The sequence below is a fragment of the Rutidosis leptorrhynchoides genome, chromosome 3 (genome assembly GCF_046630445.1).
Source record: "Rutidosis leptorrhynchoides isolate AG116_Rl617_1_P2 chromosome 3, CSIRO_AGI_Rlap_v1, whole genome shotgun sequence".
Classification (NCBI taxonomy): Eukaryota; Viridiplantae; Streptophyta; class Magnoliopsida; order Asterales; family Asteraceae; genus Rutidosis; species Rutidosis leptorrhynchoides.
In genome coordinates, this window is record NC_092335.1 from 154,806,285 (window position 1) to 154,822,865 (window position 16,581).

Sequence of the window (16,581 nt, forward strand, 5' to 3'; positions counted from 1 at the left end):
TATTTCAATACACATCCCATACATAGAGATAAAAATCATTCATATGGTGAACACCTGGTAACCGACAATAACAAGATGCATATATAAGAATATCCCCATCATTCCGGGACACCCTTCGGATATGATATAAATTTCGAAGTACTAAAGCATCCGGTACTTTGGATGGGGTTTGTTAGGCCCAATAGATCTATCTTTAGGATTCGCGTCAATTAGGGTGTCTGTTCCCTAATTCTTAGATTACCAGACTTAATAAAAAGGGGCATATTCGATTTCGATAATTCAACCATAGAATGTAGTTTCACGTACTTGTGTCTATTTTGTAAATCATTTATAAAACCTGCATGTATTCTCATCCCAAAAATATTAGATTTTAAAAGTGGGACTATAACTCACTTTCACAGATTTTTACTTCGTCGGGAAGTAAGACTTGGCCACTGGTTGATTCACGAACCTATAACAATATATACATATATATCAAAGTATGTTCAAAATATATTTACAACACTTTTAATATATTTTGATGTTTTAAGTTTATTAAGTCAGCTGTCCTCGTTAGTAACCTACAACTAGTTGTCCACAGTTAGATGTACAGAAATAAATCGATAAATATTATCTTGAATCAATCCACGACCCAGTGTATACGTATCTCAGTATTGATCACAACTCAAACTATATATATTTTGGAATCAACCTCAACCCTGTATAGCTAACTCCAACATTCACATATAGAGTGTCTATGGTTGTTCCGAAATATATATAGATGTGTCGACATGATAGGTCGAAACATTGTATACGTGTCTATGGTATCTCAAGATTACATAATATATAATACAAGTTGATTAAGTTATGGTTGGAATAGATTTGTTACCAATTTTCACGTAGCTAAAATGAGAAAAATTATCCAATCTTGTTTTACCCATAACTTCTTCATTTTAAATCCGTTTTGAGTGAATCAAATTGCTATGGTTTCATATTGAACTCTATTTTATGAATCTAAACAAAAAAAGTATAGGTTTCTAGTCGGAAAAATAAGTTACAAGTCGTTTTTGTAAAGGTAGTCATTTCAGTCGAAAGAACGACGTCTAGATGACCATTTTAGAAAACATACTTCCACTTTGAGTTTAACCATAATTTTTGGATATAGTTTCATGTTCATAATAAAAATCATTTTCTCAGAATAACAACTTTTAAATCAAAGTTTATCATAGTTTTTAATTAACTAACCCAAAACAGCCCGCGGTGTTACTACGACGGCGTAAATCCGGTTTTACGGTGTTTTTCGTGTTTCCAGGTTTTAAATCATTAAGTTAGCATATCATATAGATATAGAAAATGTGTTTAGTTGATTTTAAAAGTCAAGTTAGAAGGATTAACTTTTGTTTGCGAACAAGTTTAGAATTAACTAAACTATGTTCTAGTGATTACAAGTTTAAACCTTCGAATAAGATAGCTTTATATGTATGAATCGAATGATGTTATGAACATCATTACTACCTTAAGTTCCTTGGATGAACCTACTGGAAAAGAAAAAAATGGATCTAGCTTCAATGGATCCTTGGATGGCTCAAAGTTCTTGAAGCAAAATCATGACACGAAAACAAGTTCAAGTAAGATCATCACTTGAAATAAGATTGTTATAGTTATAGAAATTGAACCAAAGTTTGAATATGATTATTACCTTGTATTAGAATGATAACCTACTGTAAGAAACAAAGATTTCTTGAGGTTGGATGATCACCTTACAAGATTGGAAGTGAGCTAGCAAACTTGAAAGTATTCTTGATTTTATGAAACTAGAACTTTTGGAATTTATGAAGAACACTTAGAACTTGAAGATAGAACTTGAGAGAGTTCAATTAGATGAAGAAAATTGAAGAATGAAAGTGTTTGTAGGTGTTTTTGGTCGTTGGTGTATGGATTAGATATAAAGGATATGTAATTTTGTTTTCATGTAAATAAGTCATGAATGATTACTCATATTTTTGTAATCTTATGAGATATTTCATGCTAGTTGCCAAATGATGGTTCCCACATGTGTTAGGTGACTCACATGGGCTGCTAAGAGCTGATCATTGGAGTGTATATACCAATAGTACATACATCTAAAAGCTGTGTATTGTACGAGTACGAATACGGGTGCATACGAGTAGAATTGTTGATGAAACTGAACGAGAATGTAATTGTAAGCATTTTTGTTAAGTAGAAGTATTTTGATAAGTGTATTGAAGTCTTTCAAAAGTGTATAAATACATATTAAAACACTACATGTATATACATTTTAACTGAGTCGTTAAGTCATCGTTAGTCGTTACATGTAAGTGTTGTTTTGAAACCTTTAGGTTAACGATCTTGTTAAATGTTGTTAACCCAATGTTTATAATAACAAAAGAGATTTTAAATTATTATATTATCATGATATTATGATGTACGAATATCTCTTAATATGATATATATACATTAAATGTCGTTACAACGATAAACGTTACATATATGTCTCGTTTCAAAATCATTAAGTTAGTAGTCTTGTTTTTACATATGTAGTTCATTGTTAATATAATTAATGATATGTTTACTTATCATAATATCATGTTAACTATATATATAACCATATATATGTCATCATATAGTTTTTTTACAAGTTTTAACGTTCGTGAATCACCGGTCAACTTGGGTGGTCAATTGTCTATATGAAACCTATTTCAATTAATCAAGTCTTAACAAGTTTGATTGCTTAACATGTTGGAAACATTTAATCATGTAAACATCAATCTCAATTAATATATATAAACATGGAAAAGTTCGGGTCACTACAGTACCTACCCGTTAAATAAATTTCGTCCCGAAATTTTAAGCTGTTGAAGGTGTTGACGAATCTTCTGGAAATAGATGCGGGTATTTCTTCTTCATCTGATCTTCACGCTCCCAGGTGAACTCGGGTCCTCTACGAGCATTCCATCAAACCTTAACAATTGGTATCTTGTTTTGCTTAAGTCTTTTAACCTCACGATCCATTATTTCGACGGGTTCTTCGATGAATTGGAGTTTTTCGTTGATTTGGATTTCATCTAACGGAATAGTGAGATCTTCTTTAGCAAAACATTTCTTCAAATTCGAGACGTGGAAAGTGTTATGTACAGCCGCGAGTTGTTGAGGTAACTCAAGTCGGTAAGCTACTGGTCCGACACGATCAATAATCTTGAATGGTCCAATATACCTTGGATTTAATTTCCCTCGTTTACCAAATCGAACAACGCCTTTCCAAGGTGAAACTTTAAGCATGACCATCTCTCCAATTTCAAATTCTATATCTTTTCTTTTAATGTCAGCGTAGCTCTTTTGTCGACTTTGGGCGGTTTTCAACCGTTGTTGAATTTGGATGATCTTCTCGGTAGTTTCTTGTATAATCTCCGGACCCGTAATCTGTCTATCCCCCACCTCACTCCAACAAATCGGAGACCTGCACTTTCTACCATAAAGTGCTTCAAACGGCGCCATCTCAATGCTTGAATGGTAGCTGTTGTTGTAGGAAAATTCTGCTAACGGTAGATGTCGATCCCAACTGTTTCCGAAATCAATAACACATGCTCGTAGCATGTCTTCAAGCGTTTGTATCGTCCTTTCGCTCTGCCCATCAGTTTGTGGATGATAGGCAGTACTCATGTCTAGACGAGTTCCTAATGCTTGCTGTAATGTCTGCCAGAATCTTGAAATAAATCTGCCATCCCTATCAGAGATAATAGAGATTGGTATTCCATGTCTGGAGACGACTTCCTTCAAATACAGTCGTGCTAACTTCTCCATCTTGTCATCTTCTCTTATTGGTAGGAAGTGTGCTGATTTGGTGAGACGATCAACTATTACCCAAATAGTATCAAAACCACTTGCAGTCCTTGGCAATTTAGTGATGAAATCCATGGTAATGTTTTCCCATTTCCATTCCGGGATTTCGGGTTGTTGAAGTAGACCTGATGGTTTCTGATGCTCAGCTTTGACCTTAGAACACGTCAAACATTCTCCTACGTATTTAGCAACATCGGCTTTCATACCCGGCCACCAAAAATGTTTCTTGAGATCCTTGTACATCTTCCCCGTTCCAGGATGTATTGAGTATCTGGTTTTATGAGCTTCTCTAAGTACCATTTCTCTCATATCTCCAAATTTTGGTACCCAAATCCTTTCAGCCCTATACCGGGTTCCGTCTTCTCGAATATTAAGATGCTTCTCCGATCCTTTGGGTATTTCATCCTTTAAATTTCCCTCTTTTAAAACTCCTTGTTGCGCCTCCTTTATTTGAGTAGTAATGTTATTATGAATCATTATATTCATAGATTTTACTCGAATGGGTTCTCTATCCTTCCTGCTCAAGGCATCGGCTACCACATTTGCCTTCCCCGGGTGGTAACGAATCTCAAAATCGTAATCATTCAATAATTCAATCCACCTACGCTGCCTCATATTCAGTTGTTTCTGATTAAATATGTGTTGAAGACTTTTGTGGTCGGTATATATAATACTTTTGACCCCATATAAGTAGTGCCTCCAAGTCTTTAATGCAAAAACAACCGCGCCTAATTCCAAATCATGCGTCGTATAATTTTGTTCGTGAATCTTCAATTGTCTAGACGCATAAGCAATCACCTTCGTTCGTTGCATTAATACACAACCGAGACCTTGCTTTGATGCGTCACAATAAATCACAAAATCATCATTCCCTTCAGGCAATGACAATATAGGTGCCGTAGTTAGCTTTTTCTTCAATAACTGAAACGCTTTCTCTTGTTCATCATTCCATTCAAATTTCTTCCCTTTATGCGTTAATGCAGTCAAGGGTTTTGCTATTCTGGAAAAGTCTTGGATGAACTTTCTGTAGTAACCAGCTAGTCCTAAAAACTGGCGTATGTGTTTCGGAGTTTTCGGGGTTTCCCACTTTTCAACAGTTTCTATCTTTGCCGGATCCACCTTAATACCTTCTTTGTTCACTATGTGACCGAGGAATTGAACTTCTTCCAACCAAAATGCACACTTTGAAAACTTAGCGTACAATTCTTCCTTCCTCAATACTTCTAACACTTTTCTCAAATGTTCACCGTGTTCTTGGTCATTCTTTGAGTAAATAAGTATGTCATCAATGAAAACAATGACAAACTTGTCAAGGTATGGTCCACACACTCGGTTCATAAGGTCCATGAACACAGCTGGTGCATTAGTTAAACCAAACGGCATGACCATAAACTCGTAATGACCGTAACGTGTTCTGAAAGCAGTCTTTGGAATATCATCTTCTTTCACCCGCATTTGATGATACCCGGAACGTAAGTCAATCTTTGAATAAACAGACGAGCCTTGTAGTTGATCAAATAAGTCGTCGATTCTCGGTAGTGGGTAGCGGTTCTTGATGGTAAGTTTGTTCAACTCTCGGTAGTCGATACACAACCTGAATGTACCATCTTTCTTCTTGACAAACAAAACAGGAGCTCCCCACGGTGATGTGCTTGGTCGAATGAAACCACGCTCTAAAAGTTCTTGTAATTGGCTTTGCAGTTCTTTCATCTCGCTGGGTGCGAGTCTGTAAGGAGCACGAGCTATTGGTGCAGCTCCTGGTACAAGATCTATTTGAAATTCAACGGATCGATGTGGGGGTAATCCCGGTAATTCTTTCGGAAATACATCGGGAAATTCTTTTGCAATGGGAACATCATTGATGCTCTTTTCTTCAGTTTGTACTTTCTCGACGTGTGCTAGAACAGCATAGCAACCTTTTCTTATTAGTTTTTGTGCCTTCAAATTACTAATAAGATGTAGCTTCGTGTTGCCCTTTTCTCCGTACACCATTAAGGGTTTTCCTTTTTCTCGTATGATGCGAATTGCATTTTTGTAACAAACGATCTCCGCTTTCACTTCTTTCAACCAGTCCATACCGATTATCACATCAAAACTCCCTAACTCTACTGGTATCAAATCAATCTTAAATGTTTCGCTAACCAGTTTAATTTCTCGATTCCGACATATATTATCTGCTGAAATTAATTTACCATTTGCTAATTCGAGTAAAAATTTACTATCCAAAGGCGTCAATGGACAACTTAATTTAGCACAAAAATCTCTACTCATATAGCTTCTATCCGCACCCGAATCAAATAAAACGTAAGCAGATTTATTGTCAATAAGAAACGTACCCGTAACAAGCTCCGGGTCTTCCTGTGCCTCTACCGCATTAATATTGAAAACTCTTCCACGGCCTTGTCCATTCGTGTTCTCCTGGTTCGGGCAATTTCTAATAATGTGGCCTGGTTTTCCACATTTATAACAAACTACATTGGCATAACTTGCTCCGACACTACTTGCTCCGCCATTACTCGTTCCGACACCATTTGTTCCTTTCGTTCTATTAACCCCTGGTCCGTAGACCTCACACTTCGCCGCGCTATGACCATTTCTTTTACACTTGTTGCAAAATTTGGTGCAGAACCCCGAGTGATTCTTTTCACACCTTTGGCATAGTTGCTTCTGATTGTTGTTGTTGTTGCGGTTATTATTGTTGTTGGGATGATTGTTGTAGTTGCTGTTGTTGTTGTTGTTGTTGTTGTTGTTGGGCCGTTTGTTGTAGTTGCGATTGATGTTGCGATTGTTGGGATAATTGTTGCGATTATTGTTGTAATTGCTGTTGTTGTTGTATTGGTGATTCTTATCACCGTTTTCCTCCCACTTTCTTTTGACTTGCTTCACATTGGCCTCTTCAGCAGTCTGTTCTTTAATTCTTTCTTCAATCTGGTTCACTAGTTTGTGAGCCATTCTACATGCCTGTTGTATGGAGGCGGGCTCGTGTGAACTTATATCTTCTTGGATTCTTTCCGGTAATCCTTTCACAAACGCGTCGATCTTCTCTTCCTCATCTTCGAATGCTCCCGAACACAATAGGCACAATTCTGTGAATCGTCTTTCGTACGTGGTAATATCAAATCCTTGGGTTCGTAACCCTCAAAGTTCTGTCTTGAGCTTATTGACCTCAGTTCTGGGACGGTACTTCTCGTTCATCAAGTGCTTGAATGCTGACCACGGTAGTGCGTACGCATCATCTTGTCCCACTTGCTCTAGATAGGTATTCCACCATGTTAACGCAGAACCTATGAAGGTATGCGTAGCGTACTTCACTTTGTCCTCTTCAGTACACTTACTTATGGCAAACACCGATTCAACCTTCTCGGTCCACCGTTTCAATCCGATCGGTCCTTCGGTTCCATCAAATTCCAAAGGTTTGCAGGCAGTGAATTCTTTGTAGGTGCATCCTACACGATTTCCTGTACTGCTAGATCCAAGGTTATTGTTGGTATGTAGCGCAGCCTGTACTGCGGATATGTTTGAAGCTAGAAAAGTACGGAATTCCTCTTCATTCATATTCACGGTGTGTCGAGTAGTCGGTGCCATTTCCTTCAAAATAGTTAAATGGAACAAGTTAATCATACAGAATATTAAGAGTAGTTAATAGTATTTCGTAGCATAATATGAACTCATTTATAAAAGCTTTTTCTTCATATTAGCGTTTTATAAGTTTAAATTCGGTTAGTACCTACCCGTTAAGTTCATACTTAGTAGCTAATATACAATTCAACTACTACAATTCTATATGAAAAACTGATTATAATAATATTTCGCGTTCAAACTTTTATACAATATTTTACAAACTTACAATACCGCTTATTTTACATAAAGCATGAAATATAGCACACAATAGCTTTGATACAAGATAGTTGTGAAGACAATTCTAGCTAGTACACAAGTCGTTCAGCAAAGGCAATAAATACACGTAATTCATACGTCCAGAAACAAGTCATGCATTCTGGTTTTACTAGGACTACTTCCCATCCTTGGTCTTGTGCAACATAACCGTTATGGCCGTTGATAAGACAGCGTGTTGTAACGTCATCAAAGGGACGAGGGTTACGTAATGTCCAACAGTCCCGTAATAATCTAAAAACCTCATTTCTTACCCCAATTACCGACTCCGTCACTTGTGGAAACGTTTTGTTTAATAGTTGTAGCCCGATGTTCTTGTTCTCACTTTGGTGAGAAGCGAACATTACTAATCCGTAAGCATAACATGCTTCTTTATGTTGCATGTTAGCCGCTTTTTCTAAATCACGAAGTCCAATATTCGGATATATTGAGTCAAAATAATTTCTTAACCCGTTGCGTAAAATAGCATTTGGGTTCCCCGCAATATATGCGTCAAAGTAAACACATCGTAACTTATGGGTTTCCCAATGTGATATCCCCCATCTTTCAAACGAAAGTCTCTTATAAACCAAGACATTCTTGGAACGTTCTTCGAATGTCTTACAAACTGATCTCGCCTTAAATAGTTGTGCCGAAGAATTCTGGCCGACTCTAGACAAGATTTCATCAATCATGTCTCCGGGTAGGTCTCTTAAAATATTGGGTTGTCTATCCATTTTGTATTTTTAAACTGTAAAATAGACAAGAGTTAGATTCATAAAAAAAATACTTATTAATACAAGCAATTTTTACATATATCATAAAGCATAAGAACACTATATTCCATATATTACACCACACGAATACAACTATCTTATTCCGACTCGCTCGTTTCTTCTTCTTCGGTTTTGGTTCGTTTTGCCAAGTTTCTAGGGATATATGATGTTCCCCTAATACGAACCGTCGTTGTCCACATTGGTTTAGAAAAACCTGGTGGTTTAGAGGTTCCCGGGTCATTGTTACAACTTAAGGACTTCGGGGGTTGACGATACATATAAAGTTCATCGGGGTTGGAATTAGATTTCTCTATTTTTATGCCCTTTCCCTTATTATTTTCTTTTGCCTTTTTAAATTCAGTTGGGGTAATTTCTATAACATCATCGGAATTCTCGTCGGAATCCGATTCATCGGAGAATTGGTAATCCTCCCAATATTTTGCTTCCTTGGCGGAAACACCATTGACCATAATTAACTTTGGTCGGTTGGTTGAGGATTTTCTTTTACTTAACCGTTTTATTATTTCCCCCACCGGTTCTATTTCTTCATCCGGTTCCGATTCTTCTTCCGGTTCCGATTCTTCTTCCGGTTCCGACTCTTCTTCCGGTTCCTCTTCGGGAACTTGTGAATCAGTCCACAAATCATTCCAATTTACATTTGACTCTTCATTATTATTAGGTGAGTCAATGGGACTTGTTCTAGAGGTAGACATCTATCACATAATATCAAACACGTTAAGAGATTAATATATCACATAATATTCATATGTTAAAAATATATAGTTTCCAACAAAAATGTTAAGCAATCATTTTTAAAGAAAACACGGTCGAAGTCCAGACTCACTAATGCATCCTAACAAACTCGATAAGACACACTAATGCAAATTTTCTGGTTCTCTAAGACCAACGCTCGGATACCAACTGAAATGTCCCGTTCTTATTGATTAAAAACGTTCCATATTAATTGATTTCGTTGCGAGGTTTTGACCTCTATATGAGACGTTTTTCAAAGACTGCATTCATTTTTAAACAAACCATAACCTTTATTTCATCAATAAAGGTTTAAAAAGCTTTACGTAGATTATCAAATAATGATAATCTAATATATCCTGTTTACACACGACCATTACATAATGGTTTACAATACAAATATGTTACAACAAAATAAGTTTCTTGAACGCAGTTTTTACACAATATCATACAAGCATGGACTCCAAATCTTGTCCTTATTTAAGTATGCGACAGCGGAAGCTCTTAATAATCACCCGAGAATAAACATGCTTAAAACGTCAACAAAAATGTTGGTGAGTTATAGGTTTAACCTATATATATCAAATCGTAACAATAGACCACAAGATTTCATATTTCAATACACATCCCATACATAGAGATAAAAATCATTCATATGGTGAACACCTGGTAACCGACAATAACAAGATGCATATATAAGAATATCCCCATCATTCCGGGACACCCTTCGGATATGATATAAATTTCGAAGTACTAAAGCATCCGGTACTTTGGATGGGGTTTGTTAGGCCCAATAGATCTATCTTTAGGATTCGCGTCAATTAGGGTGTCTGTTCCCTAATTCTTAGATTACCAGACTTAATAAAAAGGGGCATATTCGATTTCGATAATTCAACCATAGAATGTAGTTTCACGTACTTGTGTCTATTTTGTAAATCATTTATAAAACCTGCATGTATTCTCATCCCAAAAATATTAGATTTTAAAAGTGGGACTATAACTCACTTTCACAGATTTTTACTTCGTCGGGAAGTAAGACTTGGCCACTGGTTGATTCACGAACCTATAACAATATATACATATATATCAAAGTATGTTCAAAATATATTTACAACACTTTTAATATATTTTGATGTTTTAAGTTTATTAAGTCAGCTGTCCTCGTTAGTAACCTACAACTAGTTGTCCACAGTTAGATGTACAGAAATAAATCGATAAATATTATCTTGAATCAATCCACGACCCAGTGTATACGTATCTCAGTATTGATCACAACTCAAACTATATATATTTTGGAATCAACCTCAACCCTGTATAGCTAACTCCAACATTCACATATAGAGTGTCTATGGTTGTTCCGAAATATATATAGATGTGTCGACATGATAGGTCGAAACATTGTATACGTGTCTATGGTATCTCAAGATTACATAATATATAATACAAGTTGATTAAGTTATGGTTGGAATAGATTTGTTACCAATTTTCACGTAGCTAAAATGAGAAAAATTATCCAATCTTGTTTTACCCATAACTTCTTCATTTTAAATCCGTTTTGAGTGAATCAAATTGCTATGGTTTCATATTGAACTCTATTTTATGAATCTAAACAAAAAAAGTATAGGTTTCTAGTCGGAAAAATAAGTTACAAGTCGTTTTTGTAAAGGTAGTCATTTCAGTCGAAAGAACGACGTCTAGATGACCATTTTAGAAAACATACTTCCACTTTGAGTTTAACCATAATTTTTGGATATAGTTTCATGTTCATAATAAAAATCATTTTCTCAGAATAACAACTTTTAAATCAAAGTTTATCATAGTTTTTAATTAACTAACCCAAAACAGCCCGCGGTGTTACTACGACGGCGTAAATCCGGTTTTACGGTGTTTTTCGTGTTTCCAGGTTTTAAATCATTAAGTTAGCATATCATATAGATATAGAACATGTGTTTAGTTGATTTTAAAAGTCAAGTTAGAAGGATTAACTTTTGTTTGCGAACAAGTTTAGAATTAACTAAACTATGTTCTAGTGATTACAAGTTTAAACCTTCGAATAAGATAGCTTTATATGTATGAATCGAATGATGTTATGAACATCATTACTACCTTAAGTTCCTTGGATGAACCTACTGGAAAAGAAAAAAATGGATCTAGCTTCAATGGATCCTTGGATGGCTCAAAGTTCTTGAAGCAAAATCATGACACGAAAACAAGTTCAAGTAAGATCATCACTTGAAATAAGATTGTTATAGTTATAGAAATTGAACCAAAGTTTGAATATGATTATTACCTTGTATTAGAATGATAACCTACTGTAAGAAACAAAGATTTCTTGAGGTTGGATGATCACCTTACAAGATTGGAAGTGAGCTAGCAAACTTGAAAGTATTCTTGATTTTATGAAACTAGAACTTTTGGAATTTATGAAGAACACTTAGAACTTGAAGATAGAACTTGAGAGAGTTCAATTAGATGAAGAAAATTGAAGAATGAAAGTGTTTGTAGGTGTTTTTGGTCGTTGGTGTATGGATTAGATATAAAGGATATGTAATTTTGTTTTCATGTAAATAAGTCATGAATGATTACTCATATTTTTGTAATCTTATGAGATATTTCATGCTAGTTGCCAAATGATGGTTCCCACATGTGTTAGGTGACTCACATGGGCTGCTAAGAGCTGATCATTGGAGTGTATATACCAATAGTACATACATCTAAAAGCTGTGTATTGTACGAGTACGAATACGGGTGCATACGAGTAGAATTGTTGATGAAACTGAACGAGAATGTAATTGTAAGCATTTTTGTTAAGTAGAAGTATTTTGATAAGTGTATTGAAGTCTTTCAAAAGTGTATAAATACATATTAAAACACTACATGTATATACATTTTAACTGAGTCGTTAAGTCATCGTTAGTCGTTACATGTAAGTGTTGTTTTGAAACCTTTAGGTTAACGATCTTGTTAAATGTTGTTAACCCAATGTTTATAATAACAAAAGAGATTTTAAATTATTATATTATCATGATATTATGATGTACGAATATCTCTTAATATGATATATATACATTAAATGTCGTTACAACGATAAACGTTACATATATGTCTCGTTTCAAAATCATTAAGTTAGTAGTCTTGTTTTTACATATGTAGTTCATTGTTAATATAATTAATGATATGTTTACTTATCATAATATCATGTTAACTATATATATAACCATATATATGTCATCATATAGTTTTTTTACAAGTTTTAACGTTCGTGAATCACCGGTCAACTTGGGTGGTCAATTGTCTATATGAAACCTATTTCAATTAATCAAGTCTTAACAAGTTTGATTGCTTAACATGTTGGAAACATTTAATCATGTAAACATCAATCTCAATTAATATATATAAACATGGAAAAGTTCGGGTCACTACAACTGCCAATCCTGTGTTCTTGTATAGGGAACAGGGTATGTTTCATTTGTGTTTTTTGATATAATTGATTACCTCTCTAACTACTTACGTTTTTCTGCTATGTTTTTTATAGAAATGTCTTTGTGAAACGTTGTCAAACCCCAAGGGTTGAAAAGAGTATACTGTTGCTGTCCAAGCTAGATCGACTATTGTTAAGGATGTTGGATCTCCTACATGCTCTAGGTTTATGGAGATATCAAGCAAACCAAAGACTGATCATGGTGAAGTGAGTTCATCCAAGGTGAATATAACAACCCGTCCTAATCTATCTGGACGAATACATTACATTTGGTTACATCGCGAGGTACTTGACCTCTATATGATACATTTTACAAACATTGCATTCGTTTTTAAAAGACAAACTTTCATTACATCGAAAGTTGACGGCATGCAAATCATTTCATATATATCCAACTATAATTGACTTAATAATAATCTTGATGAAATCAATGACTCGAATGCAACGTCTTTTGAAATATGTCATGAATGACTCCAAGTAATATCTCTAAAATGAGTAAATGCACAGCGGAAGATTTCTTTCATACCTGAGAATAAACATGCTTTAAAGTGTCAACCAAAAGGTTGGTGAGTTTATTAGTTTATCATAATTGATCATTTCTTAATTTTAATAGACTACAAGATTTTCATTTCCATTTCTCATAAATATACATCTCATATCAGGCATTTCGCAAACTGCATAGAGATAAAAATCATTCATATGGTGAACGCTTGATAACCGAACTAACAGGATGCATATAGAATATCCCCATCACTCCCGGACTCTCATCGGATATGATAATCGAAGTACTAAAACATTCGTAACCCGAATGGGACGTGTCAAGGTCCATAGATCTATCTTTAGGATTCACGTCAATTAGGGGCCATTTCCCTAATTCTTAGGCTACCAAGCTAACAAGGGGCATATTCGATTTCTATAATCCAACCATAGAATGTAGTTTCGATTACTTGTGTCTATTTCGTAAAACATTTATAAAAGCAGTGCATGTATTCTCAGTCCCAAAAATATATATTGCAAAAGCATTTAAAAAAGGGAGCAAATGAAACTCACATAATGTATTTTGTAGTAAAAATACATATGACTATATTGAACAATGCATGATTGACCTCGGATTCATGAACCTATATCATTTGCATATTTATTAATATACATAATTGTAATCGAACAATATATATACAAATTTATTATTTATATACTTTTTATATTAATAATATATATATTTTTCATATATTTGTTTTGTTATATAAAATATTAATTTTTGTTATGTTATATGTATTAACTATTATATATATATATATATATATATATATATATATATATATATATATATATATATATATATATATATATTTTTTATTTATTTATTTAATTATTTATTTATTAAAATAGTAATTATAATATGAAAGGACCCGTTCATATACATTATAAACGATTCACAATAGTTGATTACATCGCGAGGTATTTGACCTCTATATGATACGTTTTACAAACATTGCATTCGTTTTTAAAAGATAAACTTTCTTTACATAAAAAACTGACGGCATGCATACCATTTCATATTACATCCAACTTTAATTGACTTAATATTAATCTTGATGAACTCAACGACTCGAATGCAACGTCTTTAAAAGTATGTCATGAATGACCCCAGGTAATATCCTTAAAATGAGCTAATGCACAGTGGAAGATTTCTTTAATACCTGAGAATAAACATGCTTTAAAGTGTCAACCAAAAGGTTGGTGAGTTCATTAGTTTATCATAATCAATCATTTCTGTAATAGTAATAGACCACAAGATTTCAGTTTTCATAAATATCCGTACACTCGCAAGTGTTTAAAAGTATTCTATAAGTTGTAGGCACCCGATAACAAGCCTTAACGTTCATGTTTTACCCTCTAAAGTACACCAGATCAGGTGTGTTTAAAATAACCTCGAAGTACTAAAGCATCCCATAGTCAGGATGGGGTTTGTCAGGCCCAATAGATCTATCTTTAGGATTCGCGCCTACCATACATAGACAAGTAGTTTAATGTTACCAAGCTAAGGGTATATTTCTGGTTTAAACCCACGTAGAATTAGTTTTAGTACTTGTGCCTATTTCGTAAAACATTTATAAAAACAGCGCATGTATTCTCAGTCCAAAAAATATATATAAAAGGGGACAAATGAAACTCACAATACTGTATTTCGTATTAAAAATACATATAACGTCATTTAACAAGTGCAAGGTTGGCCTCGGATTCACGAACGTATCAATATTGAGATTCAATATTGCAGGAAAGTACGTAGACGCAACGGAGATGATAAACACTAGATTGACCTCACGAGCATACCCATGAACCATACCCATCACCTCCATAGCTATAACCCATAATTTCCTTAGCTTCGACTCATTCAAAAAGCTATTTTGAAATCACTCGGACAGCACTCCGTCGTAACATTTTATGTATACTAATAATATCTTGAAATAATACAGAGTAAATATATATATATATATATATATATATATATATATATATATATATATATATATATATATATATATATATATATATATATATATATATATATAAATCGATTGAGAGAGTTTAGAGGAATATATTTTCAAGTTTCTATGAAATAATGAAACCTATTGAATTCTATTTATAATACATTTTTGAATTATTAAAGTGAATTATTAAAGTATGAATTATTAAAGTGAATTATTAAAGTGAATTATTAAAGTATGAATTATTAAAGTGAATTATTAAAGTAAATTATTAAAGTATGAATTATTAAAGTGAATTATTAAAGTATGAATTATTAAAGTGAATGATTAAAGTATGAATTATTAAAGTGAATTATTAAAGTATGAATTATTAAAGTGAAGTATTAAAGTATGAATTATTAAAGTAAATTATTAAAGTTAAAGTAAAGTAAAAGTAAAGTAAAATTAAAGTTAAAGTATAGTAAAAGTATAAAAAATATGTATGTATAATACGCGTATAAATATATATAATATTAATTTAAATCGTTATATATATTTAATGAAATAAAATGTAAATATCGTTATATTTATTATACTGGTTAAGTAATGAGTTGTCAAAAGTGATTCTAGATATTTATAAAAGTTATATACGTTTTAATAATAAAGTTCTTTTTAAACTGAAAACGTCTTTGTACGTTTGAAAATAGATTAATAGAATATTATGGAAACCAATTCTCCACTAACTTTTGTCTAACTTTCGTAAATGACACTTTTTGTTTTTATTTATAAATAGCTTTACAAATTATTCTGAATATCGTTAAGAGGAATAGATTTTCTCAAATCATAGTGGACCTCTCAACAGAGACTTGTAATCATAATTCAATGTTTCTGATAATTCAATCATTTAATATATATTTTTTCAATTTCGTCGAAAATCATATTGAAACAAATACGTTCGTGTAAAGTATTATACGTTTAATACTTTATTAATATTATCAAGTTATAATATATATATATATATATATATATATATATATATATATATATATATATATATTAATATATATATATATATATATATATATATATATATATATATATATATATATACATATCTATTTATATATAACGGTTCGTGAATCGTCAGAATTTGGTCGAGGTTATAATGAATGTATGAACATAGTTTAAAATTCTTGAGATTTAACTTAACAAACTTTGCTTATCGTGTCGGAATAATATAAAGATTAAAGTTTAAATTTGGTCGTAAATTTCCGGGTCGTCACAGTACCTACCCGTTAAAGAAATTTCGTCCCCGAAATTTGATAGAGGTAGTCATGACTAACAATGAGAATGTTATTATAACGATTATAGAGTTTTATCATGTTCAAGAAGA